At 28.1% G+C, this 26,503-nt stretch overlaps 2 long non-coding RNA genes and 1 pseudogene across 3 annotated transcripts in view; 2 read left to right on the forward strand and 1 right to left on the reverse strand.

Annotated features, from left to right (window-relative positions):
* Positions 1 to 757: 757 nt before the first annotated feature.
* LOC114126691 (uncharacterized) lies at positions 758 to 3,404 on the forward strand. The gene is made up of 6 exons (XR_003592621.2): positions 758 to 1,461; positions 1,622 to 1,765; positions 2,149 to 2,394; positions 2,475 to 2,706; positions 2,821 to 2,975; positions 3,039 to 3,404. It is a non-coding gene; the product is annotated as an uncharacterized LOC114126691 (long non-coding RNA).
* A 1,105-nt stretch (positions 3,405 to 4,509) lies between these two features.
* LOC114126690 (kelch-like protein 3) lies at positions 4,510 to 9,529 on the forward strand (annotated as a pseudogene).
* An 8,288-nt stretch (positions 9,530 to 17,817) lies between these two features.
* Positions 17,818 to 26,503, reverse strand: part of LOC114126693 (uncharacterized) — a 179,344-nt gene continuing 170,658 nt past the window's right edge. Inside the window, exons 6-8 of one of the 2 annotated variants that reach the window (XR_007604475.1) lie at positions 19,183 to 19,331; positions 18,939 to 19,107; positions 17,818 to 17,974 (exon numbers count right to left, since the gene is read on the reverse strand). This is a non-coding gene — a long non-coding RNA (uncharacterized LOC114126693). Of the gene's footprint in view, positions 17,975 to 18,938; positions 19,108 to 19,182; positions 19,332 to 26,503 lie in introns of those variants that run through there. The other variant, XR_007604474.1, reaches the window with a different exon arrangement.

The raw sequence follows: 26,503 nt of genomic DNA on the forward strand, positions 1-26,503 counted from the left end.
ACAGTAGTAATGTAGCATAATGTGTTTTAAGCAATAATCGATTAGCCTCAATAATTTTTCTAATTTTGATTTAATGACATGATTCTATGTTAAATCATTAATTCTACTATTTCTACTGTAAACCTCAATTATTATAGTCATATGTTGTGCTTGCCCAGTATGTGCATCATCTTCTCCTACTCGTACAAAAATAAATAATACAAATCCTCCAGAATAAGTTTCCAAGAACATGTGTCTTAAAACCTCATGGTTCACAAGCAGATCTTTTATGTGTGTGTTTATGTGCAATTGTATGTGGAGGCCCTGTTCGGCCTGTTCACGAGGAATTGGTAAATCTCCATAACGATTAACGATACAGCGATACAGGTATATCTCTCCTGCAAGTATAGATAAAAACCTAATTCTTAGATTTTCACGCCAAGCTTGAAACCTCCGAGGGAGCACAATATTCTTCAACTTTAAAACCGCGACTATGGCAAGACATATTATCTTCTATCAGACTACAGTGAAAACTAAGAATTATAGTCAAATAAAATTAAAAGAAATAAGAAATCCATAGCTATTAAATATTAATGGTTTTTTTTTAAACATATCATATTATTTAAAAAAAAAAAACAAAAATAAAAAAATAGATCTCTTTCATACACACTGTAATTATCTGTAGGTACCTATGTGACGCATTTTAGATTAACAGTTATTACCATTAAGATCCAAGTATCGACTATTTAGTTGATTTTATTAGTAGTGTGAACACACGTACCAGTCACAATGTTACGTGCTCCGTACAATATATGAACATTGTTTAATTGTACATTAAAAATCACAACTCAACAATATTGAATAATATTAATAACAATTTATTAGAATTACAGTATTTTTAGGGGCTTTTTTTCCACACTACCTAACCCACCTAACTCCGAATGAATTCAAAATTATATTTTCGTTCAAACTTTTCGCCTTTTTACACTCCCGCGATGAGCTGCAATGCTGCACCGGTCCGCGCGAGGGCGCGTTCGAAGTATGTATATAGTCCCTGTATAGGACGTAGTTATACTTCACCTTCACAATTTAAAGATTTAACTTCAATTCAAGGTTCGCAATCACCGTGGTTCGAACCGCTAACTTAGATCAAAACTTTGACCGAGTAATCTACTAATCTGTGCAGACTGTTACTTTTTGAAACTCGCATCCGACTCGTCAACGACGCGAGTGGCGCTTGCGGTAGTGATCGTTTCGTTTTTTATGTAAAAAAAAAAAATATATAATAGCAGACGCGATTACGGTGCGTGCCGCGTGGTCGTATCCTCTCAGTCGACCAGTGGCCACCAATCTATAAGGCTGTTAACGATTATCAGTCACTGTCACTCTCGAGTCTTGGCAACCAACTCCGGTAACGACAGCAGAACGATATTATAGAAATTTTATTGTTTACGTTCTGCAAATCGAGTTTCAACCGTTCGGGTACGATCGAGACGTCGAGTTGACCGACACTTATCGTTTGTCGAACCAACTGTCTGTGCAAACTATAAACTAATAAACATTATAAAATTTATTTATAGATATATTATACATATTTTATTAAAATGCAATAATATTGATATTTAAAAATGTTTTATTATAGCTGCAGACAGTAGACTGCAGTCGTCCGCGACTCCGAAACCATAGTTGCTATTAACTCTCCACATTGAACGTCATTCACGAGACGCTGGTTATCAAATTTTTACAACAGTGCTCTTGAATCTCGATTCTCAATAATTTGTGTAAGGTATCTATTAGTTTTTTTTGTATACGATGTCATTTTACACTGGTGTGTAATGTACCTAGTGTACAAGTGTTGCTCAGGCAACACCTTAAAGTTGATTGAGTGAGTGGTCTAATCTAGTTTTTAAGTAATTAATTATTAATGCGAATATGATATGTTGAAATTTAAGACTTAAGCAGTAGGTTCATTAGTAAGCGTTTCCAATAGATCCGTTTTACTATAAAAAAAAACCTTTTCTATAAATCTGCATTAGGTAAGTGCATTAAACAATATGTATCGATATAACACAATAAATAATTGATAGTATTATAAGAGGTAAATGACTCTTTATAGTTTGAGAAACCATCATCAATTTTTTTTTTTTTTGTTACATGTCTAAAATTTAGTGTCCTACACATGACCTAGAGCCATCAGAAGTCACTGTCAACTGCACATTATTGTAGAAGCTTTGACGGTGCCTTCCAATATTCATACAATTATTTATAAAATAACCAGCTACTATTTTTGATTGAATTAAAAAGGTGTGGTTTCCATAGAAAGATGAATTATGATAATTTGTCACCCTCAAGTTCTCAAAATCAAGTACAAAGATCCAGGGAACAATTTCCAACTAGATATTATTTTACATTCGAGTATGATCTTGCTCTATTGTTATGTGTTATGAGTTATTTTAGTTGCTGAAACCATGGATATAATAAATGTTTGTTTTTAGAGTTTTGGTGGTTTGTGATGTGAAATTAACAACAGATGATGGGGCAGTAATATATGCACGCAAGAATGATTTAGTAAATGCCAGTGATTATTTTAATGCAATGTTCAATAAATTTAATGAAAATTATAAAGATCATATTGTTATCTTAAAAGAGTTAGATTCCTTTGCTTTTAAACTCATAATAGATTTTATTTATTCTGGTTTAATCGATGTCACAGAAATAGATTTAGAGGTATAAAATAGTACTATTTTGATTAGTTATGAACTACCATTCAAATTATTTATTTGTATTTTTATTGATTTATTAAAGTTTTGTGTTCTGCTGCAAATTATTTAATGTTCTCAGGAATTACAAAAATGTGTTGTGAGTATTTACAACGTCATCTAAGTATGCCACTGTGTATTAGTACCAGAGCATATTTTGTTCGCTTGAATAGTTGTTCCGTTCATTCGACATTGCTACGGATTTGTGACACATTATAGAAGTATAGAACACATGAGGTATGATATTATATAATGTATTATTCTAATTAAAATAATATTAATTTTTATTATAATTTCTAGAGGAGTGAATCAATGTGATGAGTTCTTATCTTTGTCATCTGAAGCAGTAGAAGAAATAATTAAGCTGATCCCCTATGATGAAGATAATGAAAAACAAGTTGGCATTAATCATTATTATAATACTTTGATATAGTGGATATAAGATTAGAAGATGAAATTACTTATATAATTTGATTGTGGAAAGGCAAATAATTTTTTTTTCTGAGTAATTCAAATTTTGGTAGTTTTGTTTAAAATAATTTAAGGAGTGTTAATTTTTTGCTTACATTTTTAACATTAAAGTTAGCTTAAGTCTTAGAAAGAAAATATATGTATTAAATATTATGTCTGTGTTGTCGTTAACAATTAAAATATTTTTATCTATAATAGTATAACTTATATTATTTGGCTTTTCCACTGTTAATTATTAATATGATCTAATATATTTTAACCATAGGATGTTTGATAATTTAGTTTTTTTTTACAAAGAGTTAATCAATTGAATTATTACTATTTTTTTATATAATATAAAGTAGCTACAAATAAATACTAAAAATCAGTAACAGAAACTGCTAGTGACATCAATTGACAACATGCTAAATTAATTAATCCAGTAGTAAATCTTAAACCAATTAGACACACCACACACAAAACACAGAAAGAGAAATTTAAGGAATTATTCTTTAATTCGATAAACATAATATTTATTTTATGTAAGTATTGTCTCAAAAAACTAAATATCTATAAAACATATTTCTTTAATTCAAATAATAAATCCAGTATAATACTAATATTATGTCAAATATTAATAAATATCAATTTCTATTATATTTATGGTTTACCTATAAATAAAAAAATTAATATTAATAATGTGCTGACATCCTTGGAAAAATTTAAATATTAAGATTTTCTAATTAGGACTCAATTCTATATTATCAGTTTATCGTTATTTACATATAAAAAAATATATTACAAACACGAAAAATTTTCAAAAGCTATCATTGATCTTTGCAATATTAGGCTAAAGACAGTTCTTATAGAAAAACAATAAATGGATTACATTTTATGCAAACAGCATGGGATGTTTGCAAAAAGGCTAAGTTCTAAGATAACATACAATATACAAGCAACTTTTTTCTATTTTATTTTAATTGTGTTTATTTGTATTTTTAGATAGTTACAAGTTTTATAAAATGTGTAAATCATGAATGGAGTGATAAAAAATATCTTTTGGCTAATTTATTGAAATATATAAATTTGCCATTAGCATCAAAAAACATTTGATTATAAAAGGAATTACTGAGAAGTCACTATGTGTTATTATTTTTACATGCAATTATTTTGAATTCATTTTATTTTAATATTTTGAGATGAATATACTGTAATAAACAAGATATTGAGTGAACATATTTTGCGTAAAGCTACCTTCGAGCAACAAGTACGATTCTTTTATTATGATATATTTTACTTTATTAATATTTTATTCATTTAATTCCAACTGGTAATTCTAGTTTTTGGTTGGTCTTTAACAATGCCAGAGTGTTTTACAGAATGGTATGATCTTTGTACCTGTTAATGGAATATTAGACCAAAAATAAGTGGATATGATAATAAAATGAGTTTAGTTGTACAGGATGGTCATTTTGTATATTATGCTTTTAGTAGTTTGTGTACTTTCAAGTCAGTTTTTAGGCTAGACTTGTCTTTACATCCACTTTCTTGGGTTGAAACTAAATCCATGTATTATCAACGGAGTCAATTAGGAGTTGCTATTTTGAATTATTGGATATATGCTGTAAGTTATATCAATGTACCTACCTATTATTTTATATAATATAAAGTTTTTATATTTTAAATATACTATATATTATGTAAGGTTGATGGATTTAATGGTAATCATGAGTTAAATGAAGTAGAAGCTTTTGATGTCCATACTAAGGAATTGAAAATGGTATCTAGTATGTCTACTAGTAGAGCTAATGTCGGTGTTGGAGTACTTGATAATTTTTTATATGCGGTAATTTAATATTTTAGTTAATAATACTTAAAATCTTTAGATTTTAATATATTTAATGTAATTTGGTTGTATAGATAGGAGGGTTTAGTGGAGTATCAAGGCAGCATTTGAATGGATGGACATCAATAGTTGAAATGTCTATATGTCATACTAGTCCTGGAGTAGGAGTTTTAAATGGTCAAATATATGTCATTGGAGGGCATGATGGACAATGGTATCATAAAAGTGTGGAAGTTTATAATCCAAAAACTAAACATTGGACTTCTATTGTTGACATGCATGTCTGCTGTACAAATCCTGGTGACTTAATAAATTATTTCTATGAATTTTTATTATTTGATATTAATTAGACATTTTATTTTAAATAGGTATGTCAGTTGTTGTATTACATGGCTTATTGTATGTTTTGGGCGGAAGAAGTGAATTGTAATTGTAATAATTTACTAATAAACGTCGCTCTCGAATAAGCTCAGACACTCACCGCTCGGTCGTCTGCCAGACACCAGCTGCCGACTTCAAGTAGTGGGCATGGCTCGCTCGATTGCAGATAGCGAAAATACTTAACAGCGCGTTCTATCGGCCGTTGTATACGTTTCACTTTCGGCGTCCTCTTAAAGTATTAATTAATTAATACTAAAAATATTAATATTAATGTTTTAACTTTTAAGTATTTTAAGTTATTCTGTGGTGATGATTTATTAATATCTACTATCAAATAACAGTAATAAGTAATAATATTCGTTTGTGTTATTGCTGTGGTTCGGCGATTCCAGAGGTTCCAGTATTTTATATTTTATTACTTTGATAAGAACCAAATACTTCGAAATTTCTACGCTTATGCAAGTAGTTTTTGTTAGTGTTTGAAATACGATTTCAAATTTCGTAACAAATAATCTCATCATTTTCGACTTATAGGTAATCTAAATTCTATTGAAAATGGAGACAAGTGAAACAACTGAAAACAAAACTATTCAAAAACAATGTTTAACAAAAAAAATAAAACTTGCGCAAGAACTAACAGAAATGGGATTTCCTGAATTTCTAGTAAAAAAAGTAATATATTTTAATATTTGGCACTAGTACTTAAATTTAAATTTTAAAATACCTACCCATGTTTAAGTTTGTAGATAATATTGGTGATGTTGATGATATCTATAACACAATTTGTTGAACAATTGCTAACCGAAAGTTCAGGGTCTATTGAAAATATACCTGTGGTAGAAGATGATGGTGATGAATTATGGGAAGATGTTACTGATTATAATTATATGATGGTAATCGTAATAAACATTTACTTGAATTGAGTGTTGGGATGATTGCTGCACATGTAATTGAATATTATTTATAGTTAAGACTATAATTAACTAACTTATAAGTATTAATAAAATAATAATAATTAATGATATAAATAATAATTTATTTTAATAACAAACATGTTTATAACTTAAATTTTGAAAATTGTAATGTTTTTATTTTCTGTATTGTAAGTTGCTCATGCTGCATTAGGATTGCATGAACTGATTATAAACCGTACAGATCTAAGCACTAATTTAATTCGTTGGAATAATCAAAGGTAGGTAAGATTGAAATTCTATATTTATATTATATAGGACAGTGGTTCTTAAACTTGTATAGAACATAATAATAATAATCTTTATTTGATACCAGATACAAAATAAATGACCAATAATATATAAAATTAATGTCCAAACCATGACCACTGATGAAAGATTTAGAAATTTCAGAACCCCTTAACAAAACTTTCAAATACCTTTTTTTTTACAAAATATCTCATATATATCCAGGTCAGAACCACTGATAAAACCTTTGTAGACAGTAGTTTAAGATCCACTGATGCAAGGTATATAAATCATTTATAAATTATCATCATACCTTAAATTCCCTCTTCAAAAATATTTCAAATTCTTTTATAGATTAAAATGTATATTCTGAGTTAATTCTGTCCACGTGAAAGTTTTTTCAATCACATTAGATACTAAGTTATAAAAGTTATTAGTTCAAAATATAAAAAAATGTAAATAAATTTTACTCCAAAAATAGTTGAAATTGTTGTGATACTTAATAGATAATATTATAGTAGAAAATAAAATTAAGATCCATTACAAAATAAAAATTATCTTGTAACAAATGTCTTTAAAAAAAAAATCATTAATAACTAATAAGCCTAAAAATGCTTATTGTTTCTTGGAAATACATTAAGATAATATACGTTGTATATTTCTATGAAACCTTTAGTATTCGTATGAAACTTAGTAAAAAATAGAAAAATACAGGCAAAAAATTTAAGCGATCTAACTATATGGTTTTTCGGTAAGCCTAATATATTTTTCCGTGTTATTCCAAATTTGTTATAATATTATATTTGAAGTATATATATCCAGCACTATGATCGTGGTGCAAGCTGAGTAAAAAAAAATAACTGCACAACGGTGTAGGTATGTATAGTATATCGAAGTAGTAGTTGCCCATTTAAACTGTGTAAAATACAGACAAATATATACGACATGACTAATTTTTAAATACATCATAATTGATGTAGTAGTTAATACTTCTTGTAAACTCCAAAGTATCAGGAGTATTGTGTATAGTGTGCTTTTGTCAAAATCATACATATTTTAGAAATTAAGTTATAAATGAAAAAGTGCTAACTTTTTAATGAAAATTTATATTAAATTCAGAATCACGTCAGTCGTTTCTAGCGTTATCATTGCCATAGATAATAAAAATAGTTGAAAGTATAGTTGTTGCATTATTATTATAATTATTATTTGCATTGATGATAAAAATGAGTGATATCACAATAAAACCCCTTCGTAAGCTATGTGTAAAAATGGCTAAGTTTAAAAATAATATTAGATCTTTAAGCACTATAAAGATGTGATATCATGAATAAATTAATTGTGTATTGAATTTAAGTAGACTTATTTTGTATCAATAATTTATTTACTTGGCGAGGAATTTCTTAAAAGAAACAAAATAATTAAATAACGAAGGACTATTAAAATATAACTTATTAGTTATTATTATTTATATTTATATAATTATATAGATACTATTCTAAATAATTCTTTGTCAAGTAAATAAATTGTTGAAACAAAATAAGTTTAGGTACTTAAAATTCAATATACTTAACATTTATTCATGATATCACATCTTTATGTATAGTGCTTAAAGACCTGATATTTTTTTTTACTTAGCCATTTTTACATTTAGTTTACTAAGGGTTTTTGTTGTGATATATAATATATATACATTAAATTATGATTATTACATCGAACAAATCGTAATTATTCCCAACACGCCACTGCACTTTTTTAATAGATTATTGTAATTCCATAAAAAAGTTAATAATTAACCCATAACTTTGATCGCCGATGGTTTCATGGCGGGTAACATGTTTATATTAATGATGATTACTAAAATTAATAACTATGTTTTCAGATGTTCAAAAATTGTTGTTGAAGCAAACTTCCATTTTTCTGAGTATATGACTTGAAGTTTAATATGAAATTCATTTCATTAACTGAATTGGCTTTTTTTGGGTCTGATCAAAACCTCCAGCATGTAACCGGACAACTTAAAGAACTACACTGAATAATTTTTATTTGTTTTAGAGAATATTTAAATTGTTTATTGGTTATTTTAAAGGTTATTTCTTTATAGTTTTAAATATACTTTTGTATGACGGCGGCCAGTCACTTTCTCCTTGAACACATTGTATATTTTATGACTTTCAACCACGGTCTTAGAAGATATGTTTTTGATTTGATTTTAGAAGAGATATTGAGTGAACACAAATTAAGTTTCCCATGTTCTATACATGCCACAGATATTATTTCTTTTGTAGTTGTATATTATATACGTATGAGAATGAGACAGTTTTCCCAACAAGAAAATCATAAGAATAAAAAATTGAATCGTAATAAAAAAAAAATTGCAAAGTTATATTCTACATAACTTATAACTTATACTGTATGTCTGTAAAGTGTAAATACTTAAATTATAAAATAATATATAATATGCTTAATTATTAAAGTAAATCATTATCATCAATTTATTATTTATTAATTATTTGTGAACTTACTTACTACTTATAGTTGACTATTAATTTGTGTCTTGGTAACCGGACTGGGTACAGTTATCCCAATTTTTCTTCAAAATTTGTCACATTTTCTCCACCCTGACACCCTGCATTCATGCTGCTACTTAATTAGGCATTAACGATGGTAAGTTGGTAAATAGTAAATAGTAAAATTCAGAAAGTTGGAACAGAGGCGCTATGAAAATAGCGGATTAAATAAATACTAAAATGTCCTCTCTAAGTGGACACAATGATAAGCAAAGAGTCCCGACCTTATCTTCTAAGACCGTGCTTTCAACTAACATTATATCATAATTAATTATTCAACTATGAATGTACTACATGAAAACATAATATTGTATTCAATTAAAAGTAAATAAAATTGAAAGTTATCTGCTGATATTATAATAGTTGATTTAAGTTCATTAGTCATTAAATAATACCCATCTTTCTTCATTTCTACGCTGTCAAATTTACATTCAATGTACCATCTTATTGTGTCAGGAACTAGTGATATGAAATGAAAATTTTTTTTTTTGTGTTGGATAGTTCATTTGCCGAGGAAGGCTTCAAGCTAACCTAACCTAACCTCTTTACTTTAAGCTGTATAACATTACGCTACGACCAATAGGAGCGAATCATCAGTGAAAAATAGTGTAAAAACGGAGAAAATAAAAACTATGTCTCAGCGTTTGTATCTGACGCTCTATATTGATTTGTAAACAACATTATTATATTATTGTCAGCCAAGCAAGCGATTGCGCAACTTCCGTTACACTATTTCGTAACATCGAATTTATAACAATTCACTTTAGACCCATTTTTTACATACATTCTTTTTTAAGTAGGTGGCGAGTAAAGATGATAACACATCAATAATAATAATAAAAAAATTGTTACCATGGTTACCGAAATAAAATAATAATAATCAGTATTTTTTAATTTTAATAAAAAATTGTTACCATGGTTACCGAAAATAAATTAATAATCGATAGGTGTTTTAAAATTTTTTTTTTAATTCCTCATGCAACTTTTTTAATTTTTTCTTACATAAGAACCTTCTCCTGATAATTTACGAACACAACAAAAAAGTCCAGCCACACGTGATGTCGTGACCAAGGGAAACAGGGATTCATTTTTATATACAGAGATAAACTAACTTAGTTATAATTTATCTATGAAACAGTATTATGGTGAACTGAACATTTTTCATAACCAGATTTAGGACCCACCTAACACTATAGAGTAAAAATTGGGGGGGGGCTAATATTAATATTGATATAATTGATGTACACTAATTTAATACAACTGATTATAATATTCAGATCAGTATTGACTAACTATTAAGTATCATAATACATTTACAATTCTTAGGGTACTCCCCCACCGATCACTATCCAGCACCCAGTCCCTCCCCTATTTAAAAAAAATCTCAGTGGCGATTGACTGAAATCATAATTCGGACGCTACTAGACTATAAAACACTGGATGGCTTCAGAGCTGTCCCAACGTTTCACGGGCTCAGGACTAAATTAATTCGGATGACTCCTCAATCATCTTAATGCAATAATAAGAATTATGAATTATGATGAAAAAAAAAAAAAAAAATGTTGGTGAATGTGACCAACTAACAACCAATGTTTGAATTTATGATATTGGTGTTTATGCAGATTTTATCAAAACAAAATAGATTGTGCCCACGGACTAAGATAATATAATAATAATAATATCTTAGTCCGTGATAGTGCCACTGCCCACTTGGATGTAAACATATCACGATTTAAATGGATCATTTTCGATAGTAGTCATTATTATAAATAACAATACATTTCGCCGTGCTTTTAGAAATGCATATCATGCCTGTAATATTGGATAATGGTTAATAATAATCATTGTCTTGTATTGTTCTGTGATAATATATCAATGCGTTATCAATGTTGTTGTGGTGGCGAAAACGTGTTTTACGTTGATCACTTTTTTGTAGGAGCACTGCTGGCTAGACGTTTTCGAGGTCATTACCGTTACGTTATGTAGGGTAGTAGTAATTTATTACCAATTACCATTTTCTAATTTGTTAACAATAATAAAGAATTAAAACAATAGAAAGCTCAGTTCTATTTTTTAATTTATACATTTAATCTATTACTTATTATTCAGTATTAATTTCTAGACTGAAAACGTTTAAACCAGCATTCCAATAGAAAGTGGTTATAAAATAATTGTAAATGACCGTCTAAGGCTCGCGGTAGTCGTAACTGAATGCGTACTAGATTTTCATTTTTTTTCTAATTATTGTGAATTGTGAAATATTGAATTTCACACTTGTTGATGACGATATGACAATTTGCATATTTCATTTTTCTTGTATAATTTTAAAAATTTTTGTTAAATCCTTTGATCATAAATAATATATATACTTGATTTAAGTTTATATCATAGAATAGAATTTTTAAATTGTATATATTCCAACATTCCGTGCTTAAACCCATAAAGTTAAATGATCTTGGTACATTATTTAATTATTATCTACAGCCACAATCGAATTATTCGATAGTCCGGTAGCTACATTCACGATTTAATATATTTTAAATCGTGGCTACATTACAACTTACTAAGTGATATTCATTCGATAGTGTTCGCAATGCCAAATAATATTATTCATATTCCAAATACTAAACTTTTCCAACACAAAAATATTTCTTAATATTTGGTTTATTCAAATTCTATTGCATAAAATCTATTCATGATTACAATAATAATTATAACAATTATTATTACAAAGAATGAAAGATCAAAGAAATGAATATTCGATTAAAGTATGAATAATCGATAGTTTATCCTAATATTGCAAACAATCGAAATCGAATATTATTTGATGCTGTATTCAGTATCGCTTAATTGATATTACAATCAACTTAAGTTGATCGCCAGGCGCCAGTAAATACCCGGCCACCAGTATGCAACGATTTAAGATATCTAGATTACATAATTAATTTATTAATGAATAAGCCGAGGTAGATAGATTATAGATTTGGGATAGGCTTTACTTAAAACAAAATTGAAAAACATTAAAAAATCTAAAAAAAACCACCTTATTTGTAAAAAATTATTAACTATTTTTTTTTTTAATTTAAAATATTTATACCTACGCGATATATTAATTTAGATATTGGAAGCTATAAAAAATGTATATTTATCTATATAAATGTTCTTATGACTATTTCAAACTATAAATGGTTAAAAAATTAAAATATTAAGTTTCTTTCTAATTTATAAAAATATCATAAACAAATAGTAGGTAGTTATAAAAACCTGGGGTTTTGTAAACATTTCTTTTATTTTGCTGTTTTTTCATTTGTATTAAGAATTTGTTTATATTTTGAATTATTGAATAATTAAAAATAATAATTATTTTAAGTATTTGAATATTTTTGACCTTTCAAAATAACTATAAAATTACTTATAACGTTGAAGATTGTTGATTGAAATCAATTTTGTTTTTTAAAATGTGAAGTGATAAAAAATAAAAAAAACAATACACACAACCAGGGTACGACATTCCCTTACTTTCCATGTTAAATAAATGGGTGACTTGGATGCCTCCAAGTGCCGCCTGGGATACGACATTCTCTATCATTGGGTGTTAAATAAATGGGTGACCTTGAGTGCAGCTGGCACGGCTATAGTATGTATATTGTATAGCCTATTTTTTTTTTGTTATTGTAATATAAAATATTACTATACATGTTGTTTATTGTAAAACAAAACCGGTACCAACTTCAAGGCAGAGCCTCCAGTAATTCGATCGTAACTTCTCGGCCGGGCCTCCACTATGTTATCACACAGCAGAGCACGGTCAGCAGTTCTTGTTTATTTTGTGCACATATATATAAAAATACATAAAAAAAAATACAAATGTATTTTTATATATCTGTGATTCTGTGATACAACTTATAACAAATAGGCTTATGATTTCGTTCAGAATAAAATTTAAAATTTAATGATAACGTTATCAGGTCGTAAGTTAATGAGACAATTTTAACTTTTAACTTTTAAGCCATTAGAGACTGCCGAGTGCAGGACATGGATTCGGCCTATGAATAAGACTATTAACAGAACTGAGAACTGTTTAAGTAATTAGAATAATTATTTACGATGTTTCTGTTTTTTTTCTTAGTAGAAGTTGTAAATGTTGTAGTGTTTATGAATACTTTATTTTTCACTAATTATTTTTTTATATCAAGCTAATATTAAACTTATAGTTTATACAGTAATACCAGTGTTGTAATACAGTAGCACAGAACACTAACACAGTATCTTAAGTATCTATTAGGTACTTACGTCTAACATTGTAAATATAATTTCAATAAAAAATGCAAAAAATATAATAAGATAGGTACTATATGATTGAATGACTCAAATTTTAATAATATTAAATAGAACCATACACCTACCTACTAAGTACTAATATATTATGTTGATTGTTAACTATATATAATGAAGAGTGTGTATTATAGCCTCCTACATGTTATATTTAAATATGAAATTAACCCTCCCCTCATCCCAAAAACTATCATTCTTAGGATTGGGGTTATGGTCGTAATGTAGAAAAGGTCAGATTATTAGAATATACAGAAAAACTGTACTTACATAACACGTAATATTAAAAAATTGAGTAGGTATTTTATAAGTATGTGTATTGAATATATACATAGGTAATAAAAAATTATTTTTTTTGGATCCTTTTTTGTTTTAAGTCTTTTTCATGACTGCAAACTGGTGATTAATTTTATATATCTCCTATAAATCGAAAAATCCAAATGTATTATTGAAGTATTAATATTAAATAATAGTATGGTCGGATCAACCGGATGGTGACAGACTAAAGGAATTCTACTGTACTTAAAAAGTAATTATGCAGATATTTAAATGAGTACCTCTTAAAGTTTCTAATTTCTTATACTAACAAATTATATACACAGCTATCATTAATAATAGCCAATAGGTACCTATTAATAAAATATTCTATATGTATACCTATTTAATTTAACAACCATGTTACAATACATTTTTTTAAAGTGTAAAACTTACAGTGGTACCTCTAGTTTTTTTGTGCTATCATATTTTTTAGTAATAAAAATACTCTTTTTACTATTAAAAGGTAACAAACTACACATAACTAGACCCAAATAGTCAATAAATGTTTGTTTGAGTAGTACATAATGCAGTGGCATAGCTAGAGGGGGTGTTTAGGATGTTAAACACCCCCCCCCCCTTGGACATATTTATATCAAAAATATAATGTTTATAATATAGGAATAGGTCAATAAAAAATAAAGAAAATATTGATGATTGTTTCAAAGTATTTTTGAAAACCCACATATTAGACATTGAAGTTAATGACTATTCGGCTTTGGAGGAATTTGCATTATGAAAAGAACAAAAAAAAAACAAAACCTTTAAAAAATGCTGTAACTACTTATTACTAAAGCTGAATTAATGAAAACTTCTATCCTTCAATATACAGATTTTTAATTATTTTAACTTCTTTACCAGTTACTACTGCAACTAGTGAGATTAGAGACTAGATTTTGACACTTAGGTGATTGAAAACATATCTGAGGAACCAATACAATAGTCAAAAAGTGAAAATTGACTTAACGGGTTAACATTACTGAATATTTACCGTGACAGAAGTATCTGTTGAAGAAGTTATAGAAAATATGGCCAGAGAGAGTCACTGCATTAGCAAATTTAAACACTATTGTTAATGTTTATATTATAATTTATAACTATTTATGAAAAAGTAAAACATTTTATTTAAAATAAGTATTTGGAAGTTAAACTCGTATTAGGTATAATTTATTAAAACAATTTATGATTACATTGTAGGGAATATGAAATCATTCACAAGTTACATTTTATTACAAAAAAAAAACACCCCCCTAAAAAAAATCCTGGCTACGCCACTGATACAATGATACCTATTAATACACTATTTGTATTATGTCATATGATAATGATAATTTATTTTTATACTTAATTATAATTAGATTTTATACATATAATATGGAAAAACGCTTACCTATATTATTATAATTTAACTGGTGTCTGGTAGCATTTTCAAGTTTTATAATATTTTTTCAAACATGAATGTACAGATAAATTTTCCTATACTTTTTAAGATCTTATAGTCAGTGAAATAGATCATTTATCTATTTTCTTATAATTTGTTATGTTTTTACTAGTTATTTTATTTTATTTCAGGTTTTATCAAATTGACATATTTATGGATTTTTGATATTCTGGGCTGAAACAATAAATACTAATTCATATTTTAGGTGGGAACTAGGAGGTTAACCTTATAATATTGATATATAATTGATTTTCATTTTTAAATCAATGACAAAATAAATACTTAAATGTTTTGAACAATAAACAATTTATTTATATCAAGCAATATCATTAATATAATAATTGATAAATTGATAAATACAAAATAAAAATTAATGTAAGTTAGGTACCATTTAATAATAATCAAAAAATTGTATTATTTATATATATATATATATATTAGTAATTAGTAATTATTCAAATAATATAGTTAAACACTTACAGAAATATAAATATATAAATATCTAAATTATGTCTTTTTTAGATTTTAGAATTTGTATAATTTGAAAGTAAAAAATAAAAAAATGGAAAGTAATTTATTTCCTTATCATAATTAATAAGTTATCAAATTCTAATAAATATATTATTTTTTAATCTAAAATCATGATTATATAATATGTATATATATATATCTTTAATCATGTTTAAAATCTACTAAAACTTAACCTAAACATAGTTCCTTCATAGTTCATAATATTATCTTTAAATTTAACTTTTAATTTATACTTTAAATTTTTTTTGTGTAGATAGTGTTCAAAAATGTTTTAAGTTGTAAGTTATACCTAACTTATGGTAATATAATAGTATAATTATACCTAGACACCTAGTCAGTTGATGAATGTATACCTAATTTATAATTATAAATAAAGAATTTAGTTCTTATGCATTTGATCTTCTAGTCTAGAAATTAAATTAGACAAAAAAAATCATTGCCTGCTTCTATCGAAAAAATAAATGAATAAATAAATAATTTAACTACTATTCATCTTATTTATATAGCCACCAATCTAACCAATAAAAATTATAAATATATTATGTGAGTTTATATAATATGGTCATTGGTCAATATGGCAATGGCATAACAATCTAAAAAATAAAGATAATAAATATTCTTTTGAAAAGAAAAATTATGATTTAAGAAAAAAAGTAGTAATTTTAACTTACATACAATTTGGCTTTAACAACTTCTATTAAAAAAGGTTTGAAAACAGTGCTTGAGGTATATTGAGGCTATGTGAAAAATAAAATTGTGAAGGACTATTCAGCAACATATTTTGGAGCTTTGGTAGATAGCCTATCAATGAATCTGGATAACTGAATGAAAACAATATGTTGGAACTAGCAGCCAATTATTATACATATAACATCATCTATGTGCAAGTACCAAACCTGATATGTAATTTTTAATCATATGTGTGAGCACTGTGAGCCATGAGGTCAAAAATTGACATGTCTTTAATATAATTGGTATGTCATATTTTTAAAAATCACATAATGACAAACCTTGATATGTCAATGTTTGTATTATGTTATTATTAGACAATTTTAATGTTATACATTGTTGGTATTATGTTTTTTTATTTAAAAATTGTTTTACAATGTTACTTTGTAACATTATGATTTTAAAAAGTTACTTTTTTAATTTTTATCAAATTGATATGTTGATAATTAAAAAAAAATATGTGTTGGCAAAAAATTATATGTTTATATTTTTGACTTAAAAACTTTTGGAAAACTGATTTTGGTATTTTGACTTAATAATTGAATTTATAATATAATATGGAATATATTCATAAAACATTCCATACATTTCATTGAAAATTGTATTTTTAATGTCATCCTAAACCTTTAAACTCGTTTTCCAGAAAGTCACAATAATGTTCACATCAGCTTTTGCCATCATATCAATTGACAATTCTAATCATTATGATTTATGAAAACACTATATTAAATTTAAATGATTTAATAGGTAACCTATAAATACAAAAAAAATACTCAAAATTACATGACAGTTCATAAAATTCTAGGTTGTTTGTTGAAAAATTAAATTGTTTTGATTAAACTTTACCGCGTTGTCATTTGGTCAATTTAGGTTTTAGGGCTACGGTAAAAAGGACCAAATTGATTCAAAAAAATTCGATCTATCTGAATTTGATATTCAAAACAACTGTTGCCATTTAAAAAATGCAAGTTGCATTGCACATGCGCACGCGCAAAATACCTAAAAATGTAAAAATCATCAAGAAATGTGTATTTAGGCATTCCCTATCTCCTCCCGAAAACCGCATATCAATCTGATGTCACTGGACAGAATAATTATTTAGTGTTACCTTTAAAAGGAATCATACTGTGTTATTTATTTTTATTTATTTTATTTATTTAACGCCAAACGGCAAATTATAGGTACAATAGGTACATTGTAATAATAGTAAGTTAATAAGAAATAATGTTATAATATTATTATAGTGTAGTTTCTACTGTTCTGTTATTAGTTATTACCAAACCGAATAAACGAGGGCGAGATAGCATAATATGCATACTTACTGTTAACGTTTGTCGGTAGATAGAGCTGTCGTTATAGTTTTTGTATTAATAATTTTATTTTCAGATTTCCGATTCCACCGTTGCATTGGCGATGTTTTCGTGAATCCAATTGTAATAAGCCTGACGTAAATCAGAGAATGTCTTATTAATTACTTACAATAACTATAACTAGGTACATAAGTATACAAATAATTGTTATTTGCTAGAAAATTGTTTTATCTCCCATACAGTGGCTCATTGGCATACACATCTTGTTTAAATTGTATTTATGAAAAAAACTAATACATTTTCAACATGTAATAAATTCGAACAAATTAATAAATAAAATAGTTATAGTCTTCAATTATTTCAACAATGCTAATATATTGTGCTGATGTACCGTCTCCGTTCAGAGGCTAATTGGATACGCGGAATACCTATTACTCGTTATCGCTATTACATAGTTATATTTTCATGATCTCAGCAAATTATATTATGTTGTAAATTTTATGAACAACCGACAAAGTAGTATTTACAGACATATTAATTTCAACAGTGTAGAAATCCTGAGCCTTCTCCAATTTTCGGCTACAGTTAATCTGCTGTAGCCATCACTAGTCGTTGGCATCTTATAGGTAACTCTAGTCTGCTACCCTATTCGCCGTATTGATTACACGAAGTGATTTTACTCGTCAGAGAGTAAAATTGTCAGCGAGCATCGACAGAAGTATAGGCCTCTTGTATGGTCGTCAACTTCAATATGGCACCAAGTGAATGAAAAAAATCGGGTTATGAAACCAATCACCAGCTGTTTTAACGGACCTTAAATTTTTCGTCCTCCGTGTATTTAGTGATTCTTTAGGATATAAATGCACAAGTCTCTAAGTCTTATAGAGCATGTTGTCCTCAAATTAGTATAACTACTTAAAAAAATAATTAGTGCAGAGCAGCTTTTAAAGTTAAAAAAAAAAATGTACATATTATCTATTTATCTATTGAATTTTATTTTTAATAATGTCGATAATGATTTCAGCATAAATATTATTTAATACATTTTTTTCTACAGCCATTAGTACAAAGGTCTTTAATTATTAATTGTACGAACCAAATAAATCGTTGTCAATTACCAGCCGCGGCTCACCAAAAAAAGTCTCGATATCTCACTAGAACATTCTATCACTATGGTCAACTTTATGTTCGAGGGCAAGCTGAAAGTGCAGATGAGCGAACTTATAGTAGGATTTTGGTATGGCTGCAACTCTGCAAGTGAATTACTGAAATAGCGAGTGAGTAAATGTCATGTTACTTTAATTACGCAGGATTTATTATTGCAAAATTATAGGTTTTACCTACTGTATTAGGTACAACATGGCAAACCATAGGCGTGCGCAGGCCTCTTTTCCAGGGTATGCAGAAGGCGAATACAGAGGGGGACGATGGGCGAAATTCCTTTCCGTTAAGGACCACTGTATCCGGCCTTGACTGGCACCCCCTGAAACTTATTTAAAGTATGTACAATTCTGGTAAAATATATAAGTCTTACATAAATATTGAAATATCTTACTGTTTTTTTAATTAAAACATTTTTACTTATAACTCAAATATATAGGTACAAAATAAAAATAACAAAACTTTAAATAGAATCAAGTATATAATGTTATATCATACAACTTGTAAAAATAAATAAAAATTACGAACATATTTCGCATAATTGATTATTATAAACATAAATTAAATATCTATAACACTTTTAATTTGAAAAATTGTCTTTGGTATGTATGAGGCTCTGTATTCGTTCAGGGTATGCAGTTGAATATACCCTGCTACCCCCTGCGTACTACTATGGAGCAAACAGTATTAAAATAGAACAATTTATATTTAAATTAGATACCTATAATTCGTGTGTCATATATAATACGTTATACCATAGTTTTTTGTTTTTTAAAGATAACTATACACATTAGTGACTAGTAACTAGTGACTACCTAGTACATTTTTCAATTATTGTATCGACTATCGTCACTACTGAAAGTGTGAAATAATTAGGCAATATTTCTTTATAAGTTTATCTTAATTTCGTTTGTTATTGAAAAAGTATTATTTAAAAAACAACAAAAATAAATAGTTACATTTGAATATTTCGTATTTACTTTTTAAGTGCATATTTTGAAATTTTCAAAATTTTTTAAGGGAGGGAGGCATTATAGGAAATTAATATCTCAGCCATAATTGTTGTTATCATACTTGTGTACGTATAGTAACTAAATACATACATGGTATGCTGGAATATTATACAGTGTCGGCCTGGACAACCCGTCTATCTGAGGACTTATGACATTTTTCAATATTGGTTACCTATTGCCAGGTGGAAAAAGGCACCTATATAAAAATCATATATGAATTGTGGACGCGGGCTCATTTCAGATTATTTTTGAATTACCAACCAACAACGTCTGATTTATTTCGCATATCATTTAAGTACGATTTTATACTTCCGTGTACACAAGCTAAGTGAGAATGAATATATTAAAAATTTTAATAATTAATTAGTAATAAATTGTCTCGAACTATTCTTATTATATAACTTCATATTAAATCTATTTTCCAAATTCGTACGTATAGCTTCGAGACCCATTAAAAATTACATTGCCAGGTGTCCTCCTAATCAAGTGTCAGACCGACTGCTCAAGTATATAATAATATGTACATTTACGATTTACCATCGTATACGTTTATAATTTTATATCATGTACGTATTATACAGCGGCAGGACGAAATCGAAAACACCGACGACATCCGTTCGTGGTCATACACGACGACAATGGAGAGATGTCGATCACATAATAATAATAATAATAATAATATGTATCGGCCGGCCGGCGATCCGTATCGCTTCTGGTGCGGAAAGGGTGCGGCGCGCGCGCGCGTTTACTTCCGGTCGATTGGTATTATCCGGAGTGCGCGCGAGCGTATACATACGCATTGTTCACGCGCGCCTTATCTGCGCTTCGGGACGCCGCCGTAATTTCGGTCTCTAGGGGTGGGGGTTGGGGATTTCCGCCGTCTCACGCACGCCGCAGCGTATATAATGTGTGTACGCGCGTTTAAACTGTATACATACGATATAACGTGTGTCCATAATAATATATACGCGTTATCACGTATCGCACGAGATCTAAAGTATATGCGATGGTCGTGTGGGCACAGCATTGTGTACGTGTATATACGTATATAGAGATGGGTGTAGTGCGGGTAGTGGGTGGTTGTGCGGTAAGGGTGGTAGCGGGGACCGCGAGAGCACTCCGCCGGGAATATGATGATGTATGACGAGCGCGCGTATATTATTCGTCGTGTGCGCGACGACGGTCAACCGTATTATACCGCGGATTGGGTTTTCACGTCATCGAAGCGCCCGGTCGGCGATGACTATAATATACGAATACGCGCCACTCGATCATCTGCTGCAAACTCTCACCCTCGTCTGCGATACTATATACGTCATGTTACTCGAGCAGTGGGCACACGCACGGCAAGAGTGCAAAATAAATATTATACGAAACGGCGGACGGTTGTCGCGAATTATCAACTACTTAAATCCATACTATTTATAAATCGTGTAGCAGTGGTGTGCCCATGGGGGGAGGTTATATCCCCCCATTGACTTTTTTTGCCGAATTTCAGAAACCGACTTGTTATAGCATATTAGAGCTGTTGTTATAAACTCGTTAGTCGTTACTTTTGATAACTCGATTTATACGTATGTACACATCTATAGGCTATTTTGTCTTTGGATCACCATCGCAGTTCATTTAAATGTAATTTTACTTAAAAGTTATAAGTTATAACATATATCATCGCCCCCCACCGTTGAAAATTCTCGGGCACGCCACTGTCGTGTAGACCATTAGCGCGCTATATATAGTCTTTCGTCATGTTATATTTTAATGGTAAATGATATTATTATATGACATATGTCATAGATTCACAAAATATGTTCTATTTATGTTACTGTTTTATTAAACAGTAATAATGTTACAAAACTATAAAAAAACGTTCTTAAAAGTGGTTTTTAACGTAAAGTTAAATGAAAACGATTAATCTTAAATTTTTATTGTTTAAATTTCTTCGCAATTTGGCGTTATCGCGATTGATGCAAGTCGTAAATGAAACAACGACATGTCCATAATTATATTACACTCGTAACAACTACCTTCCCGTGTCCATAATATAATGTCGTTTGTAGAACAAATACGCAGCCGCTGCGGCTTTTGCCTGGTACATTAGTAAAAACATAATAATTACGTAATAAAAATAATATGACAAAACAAAATAAATGAAACTTTAAATTTATTTTTTGTGATGTAGCTTATAGAAAATTTTTATAAAATTTTATCCATTCTCATTAATATAAGAAACATGTATTACAAAAAAAGTTGGAACACGTATGAATTATAAATTAAATAAGATACTAATATAATATGCCCTAAAAATTCAAAAATAAAAGTTTCATTTTTAAGTTTTTTGATGTATAAAACAAATTTTGTGCCTAAAAAGTAATGTTTTGGGGTATTTAGAAAGTATTTAAATTTGTCCAAATGATATATTATACATAATGAAGTATGATAATGGATGTTGAATATAATATACCTAATACCTATTGTAATATTAACACATACGGAGCCGTTTAAACGTGATGTCACAAAAATAATCATGATAATTATACGCTACATTATTGTATTTTTAATGTACACATTCGCGCGTCAAAGAAAATTAAAATTTCCATGATATAAATCTATTGAGTAGTTGAGAGTTGAACAGGTACCTTTTTTCTCAGCTGTGTTTCGACACAAATGTATAGGCGCGAATGCAGTCAACTAGTACCGCCGAGATAAAACAAGGTGATGTGAGTATCGATTAAGTCTTGTACGATTGGCATGACCGATTAAAAGTTAATATTATATAATATTTTTAATTTTAACGTCTATGAGTACCTTTCCAGTCTATATTGCTTATATATATAAATATAATATTCAGATATGTGTTTAAACAACCTGTTACATAGTGGTTTAAAAGACTTCATTTTAAGGAGGGGAATTCCTTTATTCCCAACGGTCATAAAAGAGAAGGTCTTACATCCTCCAAAAAATAAAAATAAACCAAGCAAGTTAGTTGGCTATTAGTTTGACTGCCAAACAAACAGTTTTAAGTAACATCAACGATAGGTAGATACTTAATAGAATAGTTGATTGGTATCAAAAAAAGTTAATACATTTTACATTTTCAGATAAAAGCATACAATTTTATTTTTTTTATTTATTCTGTATGTATATTTTAATATAAATTATAATGTATAATACACCCATATATATAAATATATGAATAGAAATTTACTTGTATAAATATATTAAATTGCTAAGTGCAGCCAACCGCTCAAATTCTGAGAAATAATCTTAAAATATATATAGGTACATAAGGTAGAGGTAATTGACCTATTTATTAACAGTGTAACATTTATGAAACATTTTTTCGACATTGAAAATTTAGAATGATTCTTGGGTGTTTTTTGAAACGAAAATAATGAGTAGGTATAATATAATATGAAAAAAGGCTCGTACATTTTTGAAAATAAACATAATATATTACTTATATAGTAAAAAAAATATGAATATAAAAACAATTACATTATTATTATATATAGTTATACATCATCGAAATATCACCTATATTAATACTTATTGTAATAATATGGGTATTATCATTAATGTTCAATAGTTTTATTATTATATAAGTATGTTATTATTTCATATTATTCTGTGTACTATAATTCATATTTTAAATGTATCAACTAAATACTAGCAATGACGTTGGGTAATCTATTATGTTGGGCTTTTACAATTAAATTTTTTATAATAGCATACATCAAAAGTATGGCTAGAACTTGTATGCATTTTTTAATATTATAAAACAGTAAAATATGCTAAAATATGTAATAACAATATAAGAAAATACGCGATAAAATAACAAGTATAATTTTCAAACCGTAATAATTAAAATGAAAATAAAGAATAGTCTGATTTTAGAATAGATTAAGTGAGAAATTCAATGTTAAATATTTATGTAGGTAAGTTACTTAACTGTTTTTTGTTGGATTTTTTCCAAACAGCATTTTTAAAAGCTTTTATATTATTTTTGTGAAAGATAAAAATAACAATAATTTAATAACAAATTATTAAAGTCTCTATGCTACTCTTTAAAATAATCATTTGTTCTAAGTAAACCAGGTACAGTAAATATAAAGCAGTTATATAGTGAAATAGGAAATCTGGGGTTTCTCCTTTTACGTCTATTTGGACGATCGATCCACGTATCCTTAAAATAAGAAATAAGTGGTTCTAAAACATTTTCATTATTAGTGTAATACCTACGTTCTTTCACAAAAATCCTCAAATACATCAATAATGAATAAATATAACTACTAAATAAAATAATTTTATACTTAACGCTATTAATGTTTTCGTTGTTAAAACATTTTGTGATTATTACTTTAGCCGTTTTATTTTCGCGATTTTGATTTTCATAGTTTTTTTCGCGATTTTCACATGGATTCGTCTAGTGCTGAGATTTAAATACACTGTAGAATGTTTTTTATATGCCCCAAATCTGTTTGTCTTGTTGAACTGATATATATTATACCAATTTTTTTTTGGTTTAATTTATTTAAAAATTAAATTTAACAATATTTTAATTTTCCTTTTTTAAAATATGATGTTTTTTAGGAATTTAAGGAATGTTTCAAAAATGTGGGAAAGTCGATTTTAAGTAGACTTGACGACAATTTAAATCTTTTTTTTTAAATTCTCATCACTTTATTAAATCAATCGATATACGTTTGGTAAAGAACACGTCTAAAGTCATGTTGTCACTATTGTGTTAGATAAAGACAGATGATCACCGGGTGGAATCCCCTTAACATACTCATGTGTATATACTAAATCAATATTATATTTAAGTAGTTATCCTATATAAAAATACAATGTTTATTAAGTTGCTAATAGTAAAAAATGAATAAAAAACCACAAAGTTTGCCAACTTAAAGTCAAAGTATAATTTAAACATTTGGTCAACTCCTTACACCCTCGGACACACCACGATATTCATAATATTTTATTGTCATCATAGGTACTATTATATACATGGACAGGAACGGACAAACAACCCAAAATAATAATATTATGTATATAATACACCCAGTGACTGTGCTAGGATTTGATTTTAAACTATATGATATTATAATGTACCACACAAATTATATCTGATTCAAAAACGTGGCACAACCCCTCATTTCATTCGTGGATTATTGTCGGTCTTAGGCGCGCGTATATTTTAATGTATTGTTGTACGTATAACAATCCAATTTCAAACGAGTGGTCTATGCGTACATAATATACACAAACATATATATATATATATATTATAATATTATACACGTACGATCTATATATGGTCGTTTAACGTATTATAAAGGAAGAGGGGAGCGCGCGCGCGAGTGAAGAGTAGCTCAGCCATGTATATTGTGTATACTGTATATATATAATATATATATTATACGCACTAGAGATTTTTTATCTTCCCGTTTGTATTATTGTTATTATTATTATTATTATTATTATTCATCGCCCAACTTGTAAACATTGAATGCCTTTTTAATCTCTACACGTTTTTATATAGATTTGGGGACGACAATTTTTTTTAACCAAAACAATAAATCCTTTGGATCGATGTTGTTTGCATCGGTTTTTCGAACGCATATATCTTATTTTTATAATTTATATGATTATACATTTATATACAGAACGATGACCAGAGTCGATTAGAGCATACAATTTGTATTGTAAATCACCATCGATTGGTATGGTGGTACAGGGTGGTATGTAGGTATACAGATTACATGTGTATGAAAATAGTCCACAACCAAAAAGTATAAGGATCCATCTCCCAGTAGGTCGACGATAATATACTGATTGCATATTTTTTGAATCTATAGTTGATACTTACGTACCTGTATAATATATTATTTATTTTTAATATTTTAATAGGTGTACCTATAATTCATAATAATTTTCAGCCTGAGTTTTATTTTTGTGAAAGGTAAGTATGTAACATAATTACAGTGATTATAAAATGTTAACAATTATATAGCCCATTTATTGAAAATTAGAATTTCATTTATATACAAACGTATTCAATTTTTTTAGTTCTATAGCAGAAAGTTCTATTCAGAATTTGAAAATTTAAAAAATTTCTCAGCTCAAATAATATATTATATAAAAGATTGATCTAAATGATTACTACGCTATATGTAAGTAATTGTATAAAATTCTATTATTAGGAAGGGTGCCCACAGAAATTTTCACCGGGGGGGAGCAAGGTGTACACATATATATATATATATAATGCTAGGTTAGGTTAGGTAAAATACTATAATAGGTACGAGTATACAAACATTGACAACAAAAGCGGGGGGCATGGCCCCTCCCGCCACCCTGCGGGCGCCCATGATTATTAGTAATTAGCGAGGAAACTATTAAAATTGCCAGAATAATATTTTGTGAGTATGTACTGCGCAGTTGAAAGAAGTCGAATAGTATGCATACTAGGTTGGGTCCGGAT

This window comes from Aphis gossypii, chromosome 2, assembly GCF_020184175.1.
Source record: "Aphis gossypii isolate Hap1 chromosome 2, ASM2018417v2, whole genome shotgun sequence".
In the NCBI taxonomy this organism is placed as follows: Eukaryota; Metazoa; Arthropoda; class Insecta; order Hemiptera; family Aphididae; genus Aphis; species Aphis gossypii.